Raw genomic sequence first — 15,600 nt, forward strand, 5'->3', positions numbered from 1 at the left:
CTGTGCTCCCATTAATCTTTTCCAGTTGCAGGTGGATGGGGAACCTTGCTCTTTCCTGTTACTGGATTAAGTCTTACCACGGGGTTGCCTGCTCTGTTGGCTCCTAGAGCCTACTAATGCTACAGCAGTCACAAAAGGCTGCTTCTTTACACCCTGCCAGGCCTCTACGCTGCTCCTGGCTGCCTCCCCCATAGCTAGCTCTGTCTCGAAGCCCCTCCTGGAGCTTGTTCTGTCTCTCCTGCCCATCCTCTTACTCTGCTCCTGACTGCGCTGTCTCAGCCCTCTCCTGTAATTTACTCTATCTCTGTCCATGGCTAACTACTTGTCTCACCTCATCTCCCTCTAGGAGCTGTCAGCTTTGTCTCTATCCCTCTCATTGGCTTGCTGGAACCTGATGCTTCTCTAAGCCCTCCTGGGAATGTGTGTATCTGATGAGTTTACCTTGGAATGGATAGCAACCATGGGGCTTGCCATCATCTTGGCTGATGACCTCATCAGGATGGAAGCAACCATGTGGCTGGAGGCCATCTTTACTAAGTTTAAAGAGAGAGCATGCCATGTGATTTTACCACCATCTTAAGGTGACCAACCGCATGGTATAAGCAAATTAAAGCAACATCCATAAAACTTCTTAGTCCTACTGAACCCCCTGATTATCATAATGTCTCCCTTTTAGGCTAAGGAGGCAACAGCAGGTCTCCAAGATTAGGGTGGATTTTTGTGCGATGATTTTGTCCTGAGAGTAAAAATAACAGATGATGATAAAACCATGAATAAGGTTTATGAAAAATAGGACTTGAAAACAACATATGTTTGATGAATAAGGTATTAAAGCTGCACCACATGCATTTATATGCAAAGATTAAAAAAATGAAACAGAAAGTTTTGCAGGTGGGGAATGCAAGCAACTCTTTTACCTTTGTAATGTTCTTTGGGGTCAATACAGAAGGGGCTGTGGTGATCAGAGATGTGAATAAAAGGCTTTCAGTGATTTTTATCCCTCAATCAATGCAACATAAATGAAGTTTTGTTTACTGTGTTCAGGAACTCTTTGATCTTTTGAAAAAAGGCTGAGTTACTGAGGGAAGCACAGAAATTTTTTTAAAAGTCTTTTTAGGAAGCCAAGGAAATATTTATGTAAATAGTTATGTAATTATGGAAATATTTAGTAAATCTATCTAGGTCAATGAATGGCTTCCCAGCAGGACAAATTATCATCCATAGAAATGCCAGTGTGAATAACAGATCTTCTGGATGTCAGCTTTCTCTCAGAAGTGTCATGGATTGAACCAGAATGTTTGTCCTTGAATGTCCTCAAAATGCAGCATCTGCAAATGTCACTGGTAGATACATGCAGCACTTCTAGTAACTTTGCCAATTCTAGTTTTTACTGTAGGTAGACAGTTATAGCCAGATAGGTCAGGACCCAGAGGACCAGGCCAGAGAAACCCATATGGAAATGGTCAAGGCAGGAAATGCTACCAGAGCAGAACCAAGTAGTCGAGGAGACAGAAGAAGCTGTCTCACTGGAAAAATCAGCCCAGATCACCTCCAGGAAAGCAGGGACAGCAGGCTTATCTCATGAGTAGAAAGTCAGAGGGCTCAAGCTTGGCTCCTCTGTATTTCCTGGCGGCACAAAATATGCTTGAAGTAACCCACACTGAACCCACAGAGAGCCTGGGGTCTGATGTCTTGGAGTTGCATCTCCGGGGTCTTTGTATTGGAGGCATCCATCTCTACACTGTTTAAAACAGAAACAGAAACTCATTTAGCCAGATGGATTCCTGGCCATTCAGAGGTGTTCCTGTGCCAGTTAGAACAGAGAAGAGCAGGAAATAGAGATGCTTTAGTTTGATAGCTTTGCTTAAGAAAAATAAGTAACTGTTCCTCCTTCCTTCTTCCTATCCCTTTTTTTCTTTCTTTTGTGCATCAGACAAGAAGGCCTTCCTGGTGGGAATAGGACAGGCCTTCCTGGTGGGAATTGGCCTTGGATGAGCCAATTCTACCTCCTGGCTTAGGACTGCTTGCCTCTGGCCAGGTTTTGAGGCCAACGTGACAGTTACGAGCAGGGTTTGGCATCCCTAGTGGGGTCTTCTGACTACAAATATGACTTAGGGAAGAGCAGCAGAGGTTTAACTTCATGACCCAGGGTCTGGCTAGGGTTTTGGACAGACTAAGATGGCAGGCATCAGTATTATTCTAGGTGAAAGATAACAGAGACTCAAGGAGCAGATGAATAATCTAGGCTGAGAAGGGACAAAATAGCACTTGGGAGGCAGAGGCAAGTGGAACTCTGTGAGTTCTACCCCAGCCTGCTCTACAGAGCAAGTTCCAGGACAGCAGCTAGGGCTGCTACACTGGGCTGGGTATAAAAGAAGGATCATTATTTAGGTTCTGCTTGGACAGACAATCACAATGTAGAGCTTACAGATGGGGGAGCCTTGAGAGGGGAGGCTTGCTGTGCAATGCTGTTACCTGAAGCGGGTTTTCACAGTTTGCTCCCGAGTGTTCTCTGTCTTCTCTCTCCATGTCTGTCTCTATCCATCTATCTGCCTACCTGCATTCATCTGCCCATACTAGCTATGTCTTTATAACAAAACTATCAGACTATAATATTAAACTGTGCGCTGACTATAGACTAAGCTTGTGTTCTGGTCTGAATGAGAAATGTCTCCCATGGTCTCAGACATTTGAACACTTGGTCCCCAGTTGGTGGCACTCTTGGGGTGGTTCAGGTGGTGCAGTCTTGCTCGAGAAAGTATGTCACTGGCTTTGAGGTTAGAAGCTTTGGTCTCTCTCTGTTTCCTGCTTGCCACCGAAGATGTGAGCTCTTAGCTTCTTCTTCTTCTCCTCCTCCTCCTAGTGTTCATAACTACATATATATAGTAGAAATATATATATATATATATTTATTTTATGTATCAATTCCAGTTCCCTCTCCCTCCCATGTCCCTCCACCCCCCTTCCATCCCACCTCTCTCCACTCCACAGGGAAGGTGATGCCTTCCAGGAGGGATCATCAAAATCTTTCAAGTCATATGGAGTTGGGACTAGGCCCTCCCTCCTGCCTCTAGGCTAAGGGAGTATCCATGGGGAATGTGCTCCCAAAGTCCATTTGTGCACCAGGGATACTTTGCTGGTTGTGGTGGCACATGCCTGCAGGATTTGCTGAAGGAGGCAGAGCTAGGAGGATCACAAGTTTGAGGCTAGCCTGAGCTCTCAGCTTCTTACTCCTACTGCCAATGGGCACACTTCCCCACCTCTGAAAGCATAAGTCAAAATAAACTCTTCCATATATTGCTTTTGGTCATGGTGTTTTATCACAGCAACAGAAAATTAACTAATACAAGCAGTGAGAAATGATAAGGGTGAGTTTGTATGCAGACAATGGAAATGCCAAGTGCTCCGCACAGAGGGGAACACGTCAACTATTTTAAAAGACCATCATGAACAGAGATCCTTATGGAGGCACTGGAAAGAGAAAATGTTTGATTAGACATGAGAAGTTGTAAGTCTGCCAGGTGGGGAAGGTAAATGTTTGCTAAAGATTATACACATGGAAAACATACATCACCAAATCTAAAGTAATTAAAAAACCCAATTTAGTACGGCAGCTTTACTCAATTTTAATAAAGCTATAGCCTTAACAACTATGAGTCATAGTCCAATGTGTCTCCAAGGCACAGAGAGAAATGACAACTGTCTTTAGAATGACTTCCAGTGAGGCAAGCCTGAGTTAATTACTCCCAAAGTGAGTGGACATAGACTTGGTTCAGTAAATGAGGCTGGACTACACTATTTCCACATACATCAAACTGTTACAGAGACATATATCCATAAGAAGGGCTATCAAAAGGCATATTTTAATTAATGACTGATTTTTAGTTTTAGTTTAGTAAATTTGGAAAGAAGAGACTAAGAGTCTTATACGGAAAAGCAATGGCTCCCCAACCCTTCTGCATCCCCCATAGCCACCACTTCAACTTACTGCTTTAGTTTTTCAGGTCTTTGTGTCTAATCAGTGTTCTCAAGGCAACACAGTAGTTTTGAACAGCACCTGTCCATCCCCACTCTGGTGGGGAAGAACGTAAGCCTCAGACAGAGGGTCAGCTTCCCTTTCCCATTCTCTAAGTATGGTCACAGCAGTTTCATTATGTAATATTCGGTGTTTATATTTTTGTAGCTACACAAAGATTGATCACTTGAACATTCTTGTTTCTCTTTTGTATGTTTGCTGTGATTTTTAGACAGGTCTCACTATGTAGCCCCAGCTAACCTGGAACTCACTGTGTAGACCAGACTGGCCTAGAACCCACATAGATCCACCTGCCTCTGGCTCCCAAGTCCTGGGAGTAAAGTGCTGGGCTTATCTGCTGTGTTTATTGTTAACTAAACTGCCCCAAATCCTGTAATAACCCTTAGTACACTTTTCCTCTGTTAAGTGACTGGGATAAACCCTCCCTTCCTCAGCCTCTGCCCCCACCCTAGAACTTTCTACCCCATTGCTCCAACCTGCTTGATTCTCTGCTCCATTCTGGTTTTGGTGTTTGGCTTTTGTTTACAGATTTCTCTGTCTCCTTAGTTGTTGCTGCTTCTTCCATATTCCTCATTTCTCACTATCCTCTTGGTCACCACAGCTCCATATTTTCTAGAGGACTTCCTTGAACAGCTCTCTGTATTGGGGGGTGGTATTAGAATGCTAATTGGAAACTCTCACATGGGTAGATCCTCCACCACCTGATCAGTCAGATAGGAAGGTTTGGGGTCTTATTTCTGGAGAGAATACTTAACCAGAGACCAAAATACATGGCATGGGGAGCAGTGTAAAGAACAGGGTCCAGCAGGTTACAGAAGGGAGAAGGTAAAGAAACAGCCCTGAAGTGGTGAGCAAAGACAGAGCCCCTGCAGCCAGAGCCACGAGAACAAGGACTAGCAGGCCAGAGGGAGGCCGTTCTAGATTACGGAAATCGGTTTTTACAGGCCGTGTCATGGGCATTCACAAAGTCAAGAATTAAAATACTCCGTAATACTTTATCAAATGAATCAAAATTAGTTTTACAATATTTTACACCAGACATAGAAAATCACCTCCAGTTTCCTTCTGGTTAATCAGGCAGGGCAACGGTTACATGGAGTCTTCTACAGTATAACTGTACAGAGCCAGCCATGTTCCCTATTGTCCCTTTCCTTGTTTTCTCTACTCTAGAACACCATGGCCTATCCCCATCCTCTGGGTAGCCATCCTCAACTCACCAACAGAGTTAGCTGGTCCCCACCAGGCCCGCTGCACTCAGAGACTCAGCAGTTTTTCCTGTCTGTATTCCTCAGGTTGTCATTTCTTGGAAAGAGGGACCCTGTCTTAGCCACACTGTTTTAGAGAGTGGGGGCCTGGTTTTTAGTGTTAAGGATAATCCTAAATAATGATCCACATATCAGCGTGAGAACCTGGGAAGCTGGTAGTGGGGTGGGAGGCAAACATCTGGTCCCAGCTGAGTCCCTAGCTAAGGCTTTAAACCTGCCTCTTCTACCTGTGTTCTCTCACACACAAAAAGGGCGATTGGGGTTTCTAAGTTTGAGAATAAATAGCAGGATGCTTGGGTTCGCAGGTGTGTGTCTCCTCAGGTTCATATGTTGAAATCCTATCCCAGGTGATGGTGCTGGAGGTGGGGCCTTCGGGGAGTGATTAAGTCATAGGGGAGGAGCCTTTATTGATGACATCATTAGTGACTTTATAAAGGAGAGCTCAGAAAGCTCTTTCAACTGCTTAAAGACATAGAACTGAGCCAGAGACCAGTTCCTCATCATACACCAAATCTGGCTCCTTGGCCGCGGACTTGCCAGTCTCCAGAACTGTAAGCAACAGACTTCTTTATTTAAAAGCTATTTAGTCTATGGTATGTTGTTATAGCCATCCAAACAGACTAAGGCATGCTGTGGAACACACTGAGCTGATCTATTTACAGCAGACTTCTACCCACAGGGTTAGAAGAAGTTGGACTGGAGTGATGAAGAGAAGTGCTACTAAGGACAGGCTAACTGTGGACTCCAGGGATTTTGTTTTTCTTGGTTTTCTTGAGACATGGTCTCATATAATCCAGGCTGGCCTTGAACTCCTGACCTTCCCGCTGGGATTACAGGCATTCATCACTCCAGCTTTGATTTGTGGGCTTTTCTTTCTCTCTTTTTTTTTATTACCATCATCCTTCCTACCACAGTCTGTAGATATTTTTCATAAACATTTTAAAGAGAGCTATTTCAATCAAAAATGTTAGGAAAATTAGAATGCAACCCAACAAGGTGAGCTTGGGATGTTTTGTACCTATATCACCAGATAAATGGCCCCTTTCCTAGTTCTCTGACAAATGCTCCAAAGTGCTAATAAACAAACAAACAAACAAACAAACAAATAAATAAATAAATGTTGAGAAGATGGCTGGGAGAGGAAAGGCTCCTCCTATGCAAGCATAAGGACCTGGATCTCCAGCACCATGTAAAAACAAACAAACAAAATAACAACAAAAAAACAGCTGATCTTGGCTTTTCATGCCTCTGAGCTGAGCACTGGGAGGCAAATACGACAGACAATAAGCCTCAGGTTCACTGAAAGACCCTGTTTTAAGTCAATAAGGTGGACAGTGGTAGAGACTCGATAGCCTTCTCTGACCACCACATGTGTATGCACATGTACATGCCTACACACTGATGTTCATGAACCTATACATATATGTATATATATATATGTGCATATATATACACACACATATATACACACACACACACATATATCACCTTTAAAAAGTACCAGAGGAGAAAGACTCAGAGACAGAACTCCTCTCCTGCTGCAAGAAGGCCCCCTCATATACCTCCTTCCTGCAGGAAGCTGTTCCTGAAGTGAGGAGGTCTGTGCTCTGGGAAACTGAAGGCCCAGTACCTTGGTAACCAGCGCAGTAGCAACCCCAGGCCCGCAAACTGGTCCTGTATCATCAGGTACTATAATACAGAGTTGGAGGCGATGACAATATCCCCTGCAGTTCTATTGGCTCAGTGCCTAGGGCAGAGACGTGCCTCGGGTGGAGTTCCAAGAGGGAAGACTTGGGGAGAGGGCTGCAGTCAGCTGAGTAGTGGTCAGGGGCTCCACAAAGTGGAAAGGATGAAGGTGCCCGTGCAAGCTGCTTCCCCTCCGCACTTTTTAAGAGACTCTCAGCACACACTCCATGATCCCGCTCACTTAGATGACTGTTCTGGATGGACAGTAACTTACAGTTACACATTTAGACAGAGGCCCCCCGGACAATGAGAATATCACACCACCCTAAACCGCAGCAAACAAACGAAACAATGCACTCATAAGGTTCAAGAAGACAGTCATGAGTGCTGTGGGCTCCTTCCAGTTGCTCACATACTTCAGAAGCCTAAAGAGGAAGAGAAAGTTCACAGGAGCCTGGCAGGAGAAACCTGGAGAAGTCAAGGGAAGAAACCTAAGAGCCTGAATCAGAAGTATCTTAGGAGCCCATTTTAGGAGGCAAAAATGAGTACAAATATTGGAGGTTGTGTGTGTCTAGAAGCATACAGGCTGGGAACTCCATGGCAACAGAGTGAGCCCACATTAGTCACACTGTGCCAGCAGCTATTGTGATCCCAGAAGCAACAAGGCCACTGAAACTACCTAGAAACCCAGGCAGAATCCAAAAGAGGCAAATCTTCAGATTCAAGGTCAAGGACCCAGGAGACACACACACACACACACACACACACACACACACACACACACACACACGTACATGCTTCTACTAGAATAATGTAAAGGGGTCCTAATGAGGGTGGAAGAAAGGGTCTGAAGGAAGGGAGAGAAGAAAGAGAAGGTAATGTTTCAAACATATAAAATGGTATATATTTTCTCTCATATGTGGAAGCTCAATTTAACTATAATGTATTTATCTATATAGCATAATAGCAGAAGGGTGAGGTTTCGGGGAGGAAGTGGTCCCACAAGAAGAAGGGAGAAGGGATGAGGAAAGGGACAGGTACATACAAGAAAGTTACAATGTCACAATGAAACCCCATCTGTACACTAAAAGCAATGAAACAACAACAAAACAATATGGGAGCCGGGCTGGATGCACATGCTCAGTGGTTTGCATAGTATGGGCAAGGGAGAGATTCTAGCATTGACTGGGAAAAAGCTCTTGGCTCCATGACTGCTTCCAATAAGACAGTAAAAGAGATTTAGAATAAAAACAAGGGCTGGAGAGATGACTCAGTAGTTAAGAGCACTGACTGCTCATCCAGAGGGCCTGAGTTCAATTCCCAGCACCCACATGGCAGCTTACAATTGTCTGTCATTCCAGTTCCAGGAGATCTGACACCCATGGCAAAACACCAATGCATATAAAATTGAAAAAACAAATTAATTTTTAAAAAGATTAGAATAAAAACAATAGCAAGAAGCATGGTTCTAGTCTGATGGATTTTTGTGTTTCACATTTATTGATTTAGGGAGACGTGTGTGTGTGTGTGTGTGTGTGTGTGTGTGTGTGTGTGCATCATGTCCCATAATGTGTAATGTCTGTGTCTGCACATGTCATGCCCCAATGTATATGCAGAGTACAACTTGTGGGAGCTCTCTCCTTCCACATGGGCTCTAGAGGTTGAACCCAGATCCTCAGGATTGACAGCAAGGGCCACTTAGCTATCTTGCCATCCTTCTGTCTTTTTCTTTTTTTAATTTGGAGAATGTTATAGACCCTAGCCAAGGTAATCCCAAGAATTAAGAAGTGGCTAGGAGCTAAAGTTCTATATTACAGTGTATTGGCTTTTGAAGAATCTAAATGCTTGAATCCCAATCTCAGTGAAACCCAGTGTGTGGAGGAAGGAAAATGGAGTTGGTGACATTCAGGGTCCACTTTCCTCAGTAAGTCTTTACAAAGTAGAGCTGGGGCCAGGAGGTGATGGCTCACATCTTTAGTCCCAGCACTTGGGAGAGAGGCAGGCTGATCCTTGAATTTGAGTCCAGCCTGGTCTACAAGGTGAGTACCAGGAAAACTAGGGCTGTTACAAAGAGGAACCCTATCCCAAACAGACCCCTACCCATTAAAGGAGGAGAAGGAGGAAGAGGAGGAGGAGAAAGTAGAGCTGGGCATGATGAGCACAGGCTTGTAAATCCAGAGCTCAGGAGGCAACGGTGAAAAGATTGTGAGTTTAAGGCTAGCCTGGGCTACTTAGGAACCGCATACACAAAAGACATGAAGACAGAAGGTGAAGAGTTGGATAGGACAGAAGCACAAGAGCAATGGTTTATAGGAACTGCAAAAAAAGGAACAACCAATAAAATAGAACAGTAATTCCCCACTGTGTAGAAAGATTATGGATGTTTATCTTTCTCTTTTGGCATATTTCCTGATCTTTTACAATGAGCATGCAAACCAGAAAACTTTGAGAGAGACTGACTGACTCACAGAGAGAGGTGTCAAGGGGATTAATCAAATGAAGACTGAGAAAGGGCAGCAATAGAGGCATGCCTATTTCTTCAAAGTCAACAGTCAATCACTTGTCAGATGTTCAGTGCGCGCCCACAATGCCTGACCTTGGATGGAGAAATGACAGGCGAGGCAATTCGCTTCAGCAAACTCTCAGTCACAAGATAAATGAGAAATGAAAAAAAGCTTGCATGCTGCTGGCTGCTCAACCTTGTTCTTTTTATAGTGGCCCCTAATCACAGACAGGGTTGCCAGGGTGAATTCACAGAACTAAATGGGTGTGGACACAGGCCTGTAATCCCAGCACTTGGGAACAGGCTTGACTATGCAGCAGGTTTGAGGCCAGCCTGGGCTACATGAGACCCTAGCTTAAATACTAAGCTAAGACTCTGGAGTTAGTCAAGTGAAATAAGGACTTGGATGAGTTCTTGGGATTCTGAAAGAGTTTGCACGGCCAATTTGCTCTTGGCAAAGCATGAAGTTCCATGTGGAGACAATGCAAGCCCCTTAACGTTACATAAGCAAACCTTAGGCGGTTACTGAGCTGTGGAGACTGGCGTTACCCCATGAAGCAGCACAAAGTACCTGGAGTCAAGCATAGCCCTTCCACATTTTCAGTGATTGTTTTTTAAACTTCTATTAAACTATTATATACATACATAATGCATACATACATACATACATGTGATCATCACAATCTCTATCAGTTTCCACAAACTGAATGCGTCCAGAATAATTAGCTCAGAGGTCAAGGACCCCAGATGGTCACCGTGCACCCTCCCATTTATGATCTTTTCAGTGGTTCCATCCACTCTGACTCTCATCACTTTTTTCTTTTTAAAAAGCACTTGTATTTTCATGTACTTGTGAGTATTTTCATGCCACGTGTGTGTGGGTGCCCACAGAGGCCAGGAGTGGTCACTTGAGTCCCTGGAGCTTGAGTTAGCGGTGGCCGTGAGCCTGGATCCTCTGCAAGAGTAGCAGGTGCTCTTAACCCAGAGCCATCAATCACCCCAGACTGCTCTCTTTCTGACTCATAAATCAAGTAACACAGGATGTGCTCTTTGGGGCCTGGGTTCTTTTACCTATCATCGCATTGTGACAGTCACTGGTGCTGTGCACTGTGACAATGTGTACATTGTCAATGATGAATCTGTACTGTGGAGAACTACCACTGATGGTCCATTTCAGGTGGGGCAGCTTCTGGGTGGTGTCCGGGGTCGTCATCAGTAGTGCTACCCACCGTCAGTGGAATATTTCTATGAACATGGGTGCATTCCTTTCAGGGATGTATCTAGCAGCAGAAGTGCTGTGCTCCAGGGTACACACACGCTCATCTTTTAGAGATACTGCACACAAGCTTCTTTGTGAATTAGGCCTGGTTCTTCTCCCGCCTGCATCTTAACATTGCTATCTTATGCCAAGTCTTGGACAAACATGATTCTCCATCATCCAGGATTAGAAGCACACAGACCATCTACCCTAAAAGTATTACCTGGAAGGGCCAGTGAGACGGCCTGACTTCCTTCTCTGGGCCCCGAGTGAAAGTAGGAGAGACGGGACTCCACACACTTGTCCTCTGACCTCATACAAGCATGCCATGTACCACATGTGTGCTCCCCCCATGCCCTACTCACACACACACACACACAAATAATAAATTAATAAATAAAATAAATATCTTCACCAGGCATGGTGGCTCATGCCTATAATGTCAGCACCCAAGAGGCTGAAGTGCAAGGACCACCAGGAGTCCATGGCCAGCTTGGACTAGTGAGTTCTAGATCAATGTCAGCTAGAGAAGGACACTGCCTCAAAACAAAAACAAAACAAACAAACAAAAAGCATAGGACAAAACAAACAACAACAGTTTCCTTCACAGATATTCCTTAAGCTTACTTTTTTCCCCCTAAAGAAGAGGCTATTGATCAAGAAGGGCAAAAGAAATAATACTACAGTTAAGAGCAAATTATATTATAAAGGACAAGCTGTTGAGTAAAAAGACAACACATAATTACAATTAACTCAAAGTAAACCAAATGATCCACATAAACCCAGCACTCACTGGTAAACTAATGAAAAAAAATTAGACAGGACTGAGCTTTTAATAGGGTCTGCTACAAATGCCACACGTCTCAGCCTAGGTGACCAGGCAGACAAGAGGCAATTAGTTTCTAACAGATACACCAGTGAAAGCCACTGCAACAGGGCACCAGAGTCAATCTTCCCAGCTCATTAGGACCATCTGCTCACTTTATTTTTCCAGATTTTCACTTTATGTAATCCTCCTTTTAGTCCCTTCAAGCTAATTGCCTTTTGCTTTTATATTTGATCAGTATCTTTTCCTAATATTCTCGGTTTATGAGCTTCATAGGGCTCTGCTATCTCAAAGTGCCTGTTCAATTTCCTTTCCAGAAGCTTTTTTCAGAATAGTAGGCCTGGGGGAAATGGCAGATGAAAAGATTACTGGGCCATGCAGGGCTTAAATAAATCAAGGATTTGAGGCTATGTTGCTGCATCCTGTCTCCCAAGGTAATCTTTTTTCAGGTTATTAAACATTGTTTGTGACCTTTAAAAAGAATTGCCCTTAGTCATTAATAATAAAGTCTGTCACGATAGTAATATAAAACAATGCCCATTTTCAATGATAAGACCTAAAGCCTATTTACATATATTCAAAATTACTAAATAGGCTTGATGTGGCCCAAATTATAATGGAATATATTTTACTTAGCATCACAAATTATGAAACTACAATAAAACCTGGTGTGGTGGCGCACGCCTTTAATCCCAGCACTCAGTAGGTAGAGGCAGGTGAAACTGAGTTCCAGGCCAGCCTGGTCTATAGAGTGATTTCCAGGACAGCCTGGGATACACAGAGAAAACCCGTTTCAAAAAAAAGAAAAAGAAACTAATTACAATAGACTAATGAGGATGGGCGAGATGGCTCAGTGGATAAAGGTGCTTGCTGGAAAAGCCTCAGTTCAATCCCTGGAACTGCGATAGGACCAGTTCCAGAGGTTATCCTATGACCTCCACATGTGCACATATGCACACATACCCCAAAGAAAATATTTTTTCAAAAAGACAAATAGGAAATATAAATGAAAATACTCACGAATTACTTGCCGTTTCTAAGACCTGGAGATTCCATGACAAGCAACACAAAAATGGCTGCCCCCATGCCCTCTGGAAAGATCTAGAGGGGACATGGCAGAAATTAAATGTGGATGTTAGGGAGGGATATGAAGACTAGCCTGCTTACACAGTTCGTGAGTAATAAAAATTCTGGGGACCCCACTGTTCATAAGGATGAATCTCATTCTTAGTTAGGTAAAGAGTGCTTGCTATTTATCTCCAGTCATTTCACTTCTAATCTTCTTTGTTTGGGAAGTCCACCTGCCCATTCATTCAGGAAACTTTAGGGTACCATAAAGGAATGTAGAGAAGTATGGTTGTCTGCCCACAAGTAGATGGTAGGGTAGCAGTTCTCAGAAGGACCAGCAAGGTCAACAGATGAGCTATACCTAGTGAGGTCGTAAACAGTCATTTGGCTATCATAGTGCCTGACTGGAGGTAGGGAGCAAGTGCAGAAATGAGGCGAGTTGGGGTGGTTATTCTCAACATTTTTCCAGCCTAAAAAGGTAGGGAATTCTGGGAATGGAAACAGTCATACAAGATGAAAGAGATGCAGAGGTCATGGTAGAGTGGGTGATCAGCCCACAGACCAGCAGAGCTATAGAAGGACAGACACAAGGGTCCCCCAAACAGTCTGGCTGTTTGTGCAGCCTGTTAAAGTGAAGTCATCTGGGAAAATCTCACTAACCTATACAAATTCCACCTCAGAGACAAGAAAGAACTGCACATGGGCAGTTGTGATGCTCAACTAATGACAATATCCAAGTAAATTGCTGGAGATGGGAGGGTGGGGGTTCAAAGTCATCCTCAGCTACATAGAAGACTCAAAAGCCAGCCTCAGCTTCATGGACCTTTCTCAAAACAAACAGACAAACAAATTATGATTAGCTCCACTATACAACCATGGTTGTATTCCTAAGGAACCTCACAACATTAAGAAATACTAAAAATAGCTATTCAACAAGGAAGGACAGCCGAGACTGTAGATAAAATGGCAATTTTTCCTGTAGGAGCTCAACAATGAAGAGTTGGATTTTGTCACTAGCTACATGTAATAAATGGCTTGACTCCAGACCAACAAGAGAATCAAAAGAAAAACCTAGACAGCAGGAAAAAGGAACCTACAGCAAGTTCACAGCCACAGACAGCAAAGAAAATCCCCCTTGTTGCCAGCTGGCCTCTGGCTGCCATCCTCACCCTCTAAGGTGTGCCCAGGCTATGAGTAACAGTTCCTTCCTCCAGGTCCAGGCTCCTTCTGGGTACCCCATCAAGCCCTCTGGGTGCAGAAAGCCCCCCCTCCAATAAATTCATAATAGCCAGTGCTTGAGATGCTAATTTCTGAAATGCTAACTAGTAATTTGTTTAAGGTCTCTTGCAGCAGATAAGCTCATGAAAACTGTGTTTAATTAAATGAGGACTACTTGTGATGTAACAGTCCCATGGCACATCCTGCTATTTGTTTTAAGTGGCATCTTGCCATCTTAACCCAGGCTCCCTTTGAGCCCAGTGAGCATGCCTACGAATATCAGAAACAACGTCCCCATTAAATACTTTCCTGCCTCAAGGAGAAAGACGGGAAGAAAAACTGTTGCCTGGTCACAACCAAAGCTTTCTCATTTGCACCATGGGCTGTCAAATGTGCCAGCTCAGCCAAGATTGTAATGAGGAATCTAGTAATGAGCTCTTAGAAACATCGCCAGGGGCCTTTGCCTCCTAGTGGGTGTGAGATAACAGTGCTGGCTGTACTGATGGCCTGACCTCACCCTGCTCTCACCCAGCATGGCCTCATACTGTGTCCCATGCACAGTAGACAGGACTGGAGGGAACAGTCTATTTCTGCATTGTTCACTGATCATCAAAGGCGTGTTACCATGACTACATGGACACTAAGTTTTTATGTGCAAAAGCACAGCTGGCAGGTAACACCTGTCAGTCAGTGTGACCCACATATTCACCTGAACAGGAGCCAAGAAAAACAGGTGCAAACTGTTGATTTGTTTTAAAGGAACACGCCTCAATAAGGTACTTTCCAAGGAAATGATTAGGCAGGCATTCCTGTGATTTTCCAGGAAAGCTAAGGTCTCCAGTGATGGCTGCAGCATCTACACAACCCACAAGAATCAAATCACTGTAAATCTGAAACACAATGTCAATACGAGGGTCCAGGAAGACCATCAAACTTTAGAGATCCCAAAACAAACCGGAGAAAGCAAACCTTAATGTCCGTGGTTGAAAACTGGGCATCTGGGGAGCAGGAGAGCAGCTCAGCAGTTAGAAGTGGTTCCTGCTCAACCCTGAAGGATGCAGTCAGAACCCAGTTCCTCTGGGTGACCTGGCTGTGGTCTGATGTGAAATACCTCCTACAGGCCCCATCTCTAAAGGCCTATGCCCCACTGGTAGCAAGTGCTGTTCTGGGTGGTTGTGAGTACTTAGGGTGAGACCTAGCTGGGACAAATAGTTATTAGGGAAGTCGCTGGCCTCTGAAGGTTATCCTGGCCCTCTGGATCTCCTCTCTCTACCCAGACCCTCATTCCCTGGGAAGAACGGCCTTGCCCACAGTGTCCTGCTTTCTGTGGGGACATAAGCAAGCTCATGGGCCCAAGCAACCATGGACAGAAACCTCTCAAATCATGAGCCACAATAAACCCTTTCCCTTTTAAATTCTTTTTGATGAATATTTTGTCACAGTAAAGAGAAAGTTACCTAACATAACGGTCACACAGTGGTTGAAATAACGTTACATGTGTCTGGGTCTAGAGGCTGTACCGCACCTAGGGAACACACCTCTGACCTTTGTACTTTGCTGCCTGTAAAAAGCATGACACTGTGGGGAGCACCAAACGTGTGTGAGGAAGCATGTATATGGGAAATCTCTGGCTTCCAACTGAGTTAGGAACTTAAAGGTGCTCTAAGAATGAGGTGCTCTTATTTTCATTTTTTAAATTCATCAAATAAGGATAACAGATTAATAATAGTCTTGTGAAAA

The 15,600-nt window shown here is 44.1% G+C and overlaps 1 protein-coding gene across 1 annotated transcript in view; it reads right to left on the minus strand.

The window, feature by feature from the left end:
* The window catches only part of Shld1 (shieldin complex subunit 1), a 60,434-nt gene that overhangs the window by 15,586 nt on the left and 29,248 nt on the right, over positions 1–15,600 (minus strand). The gene's annotated exons all lie outside the window — the stretch shown is intronic.

Source organism: Phodopus roborovskii, unplaced genomic scaffold (genome assembly GCF_943737965.1).
Source record: "Phodopus roborovskii unplaced genomic scaffold, PHOROB, whole genome shotgun sequence".
Classification (NCBI taxonomy): Eukaryota; Metazoa; Chordata; class Mammalia; order Rodentia; family Cricetidae; genus Phodopus; species Phodopus roborovskii.